At 42.0% G+C, this 3,214-nt stretch overlaps 1 protein-coding gene across 3 annotated transcripts in view; it reads right to left on the bottom strand.

Annotated features, from left to right (window-relative positions):
• The window catches only part of sgcz (sarcoglycan zeta), a 539,914-nt gene that overhangs the window by 225,824 nt on the left and 310,876 nt on the right, over positions 1-3,214 (bottom strand). The gene's annotated exons all lie outside the window — the stretch shown is intronic.

Below are 3,214 nucleotides of genomic sequence, written 5' to 3'. Positions count from 1 at the left end.
TCACACCTGAGCAATGCATGCCACTAGTTTCTCCATACAGGAGGCGTCTTGAAGCTGTCATTGACAACAAAGGTTTTTGTACAAAGTATTAGATAAATTTCAGGAAGTGTGTTCAATACTTTTTACCTGTGCCATTCCACATTATTACAAATAACTTCATTTCTGGACATGTATGATTTCTTTGTATGTATTGATCATTTGGGTTGTTACTGACATCTGGTGAAAATTTCATGTCATTAGCACCTCTAGTAATATATTTACTGAGAAAAATGGTGACATGTTGAATACTTATTTTACCTGTTGTATGTTGAGAAAACACAAGACAGCACACATGACATTAAACACCTGTTTGTGTGCGGTTGTGATTATGCATGTATATACAAGATCTCTCCAACGGAATGTTTCAAAGTGACTGTGGGGGACCACAGACCCGACCCGCAARGCCGGAAGCCGACATAAGGGAGACCAGTGCCAAAGACCCCGAAAGGGACCCCAAGCACGCAGCCCCAGAGACCCCGCGCCGGAAGTGCCGCCCATCCACTCCCCAAAGAGGACCACTGGAAAGAACCGGAAGAGCCCTACCAGCGACCACACACAGTAACACCTGGGGCCAGCAGCAACAAACTCACAGGCCCCGCCGGTACCCACTGCGCCAGAGTGGATCCAGGCATGGACACAGAGGCCCGGGCCCCCAGGGCGCACCCCCCCACACACACACACCACTTATCCCAATGGTGCCATGGATGAACAGCACAACAATGCGCCTCAGAATCATGTCACAGTATCTCTGTGCATTCAAATGCCATTGATAAAATTCACCTGTGTTCGATGTCCATGACATACACCTGTCCATACATTAATCCTGCCACCATGGGCCACTCATTTCACAACATCGACATCAGCAAACCATTCACCCACACAATGCCACACATGCTATCTACTATCTGCCCCAAACAGTGAAAACCGGGATTAATGTGTAAACATCAAACCTCTCCAGTGTGCCAGACATTATCGAATGAGAACATTTGTCCACTCAGGCTGGTTATGACGACAAAATGTAGTCAGGCTGAGACTTCAATGAAGATGACGAGAGTGAAGATGAACTTCCTTGAGACAGTTTCTGATCGTTTGTGCAGAAATTCTTTGGTTGTACAAACCAATTGTTTCAGCATCTGTCTGGGTGGCTGTTGTCGGCTGACCTTGGAGGTGAACATGTTGGATGTGGAGGTCCTGGGATGTTGTGTTTACACTTTGCCTGTGATTGTGAGGCCAGTTGGATGTACTACCAAATTCCCTGAAACACCTTTGGAGAAGGCTGCAGTCAACATGCCAACTGCATGCTCCTTTAAAACCTACAACATCAGTGGCAATAAGCTGTGGGAGAAAACAGCACATTTCAAAGTGGCCTTTTATTGTGACCAGCCCAAGGCACACCAGTGCAATAATCATGCTGTCTAATCAGCATCTTGATATGCCACACCTGAGTGTGCCGTAGGTGGGGTGGATTAGAAACAGCCTTTATTGTCCTGCGCTGGACTATATTATCAGGATTATCTCTGCAATGGAGAAGTGCCCCCTAACAGACATACTGAAAAACGTTTGAATGAAGGTATGTTGTGCACATAAAAAAGTCTTAGATATTTGAGTTCAGCTCAACAAAAGTGTTGTTTGTTCAGTGAATGAAAACACTACAGGGGATGGACAAAAAAACAGAAACATCTGGTTTAGACCATAACTTAATCCTGTTGGATGTGGTTCGTCCAACTTGGTGGTATGCTGACATCACCCTGGACACCGTGGCTCTTGATACATCACTAAAACTTGCTTTCTTGGTCACAGATGCACCAGCAAGATGTGCACTAACAATTTGTCCTCTTTTGAACTCTGGTATGTCACCCATAATGTTGTGTGCAGTGCAGTATTTTGAGCAAAACTGTGCTCTTACCCTGCTAATTGACCCTTCACACTCTGCTCTTACTGGTGCAATGTGCAATTAGTAAAGATTGGCCACCAGGCTGGTCCAATTTAGCCATGAATCCTCCCACACTTAAATGACAGGTGTTTCAGTTTCATTGGCTAACCCCTGTATGTGTCTGTGTCTGTTGTTTTAGTGCAAGGTGTGGGTTCAACTAAATGCTTTCTAAAAGCTACAAATTAATCACAGAAGTGAAATCACAGTAGTGTATAAAAATGATTGCATAATCATAAAGACATTTCAATATAAAAGTATCAAAACATGTCAGTATAAAATGTCCAAATATTACAGTACACTTTATTGCCAAAAGTATTTGCTCAAAAATCTTGACTCGCATATGGGCTTAAGTGACATCCCATTCCTAATCCATAGGGTTCAGTATGAAGTTGGTCCACCCTTTGCAGCTAGAACAACTTCAGCTTATCTGGAAAGGCTATCCACAAGCTTTAGGAGTTTGTTTATGGAGATTTTTGACCATTCTTCCAGAAGCACATTTGGGAGGTCACATAGTGATGTTGGACAGAAGGCCTGGCTCTCAGTCTCCACTCTAATCCATCCCAAATGTGTTCTTTTGGGTTGAGGTTAGGACTCCGGGCAGGCCAATCAAGTTCATCCACACCAGACTCTGCATCTATGTCTTTATGAACCTTGCTTTGTGCACTGGTGCACAGCCATTTGCATGGCTGAGCAAATACTTTTGGCAATATAGTGTATATGTGTTGTGCAGCTAAGGATCCAAAACTATATACTCCATTAAAAAGGTGTCAAGTAATGAAGTATAAATATTTTGTTACTTAAGTAGAAATTATTTTTTTATTTATAATTTACTGGGCTAATTATTTTTTCAGCCAACATTTTACTTCCATTCCTTAGATTTGCATGCAAATATTTATACATTCTACTCCTTACATTTTCACAACATATTTTATTTCAATTTCACTTCAGCTTGTTTTATTTATTTAATTAATAAAAAAAATCAAAATATCCAGATATTTGGCGCCTACTGGATAAAGTGATTTTAATTGTAATTGGATGAGAAGTATAAACGTAGTCCATTCTGAGACCTGCATGATTTTACATATATATTTTCTATTTTATAGTCCTTTAGAAAAATATTTTTAGGAAGGTGGGTTTGTGCATCCTCTCCTTGGGCTGCTACCTTATCGTGGTGGAGGGTTTTGAGTGTCCCAATGATCCTAGGAGCTATGCTGTCTGGGGCTTTATGCCCCTGGTAGGGTC

This window comes from Austrofundulus limnaeus, unplaced genomic scaffold (assembly GCF_001266775.1).
Source record: "Austrofundulus limnaeus strain Quisiro unplaced genomic scaffold, Austrofundulus_limnaeus-1.0 Scaffold149, whole genome shotgun sequence".
NCBI classification, from domain to species: domain Eukaryota; kingdom Metazoa; phylum Chordata; class Actinopteri; order Cyprinodontiformes; family Rivulidae; genus Austrofundulus; species Austrofundulus limnaeus.
Note: the sequence above shows the minus strand (reverse complement) of the source record. Positions and strands in the feature narration are given on the sequence as shown.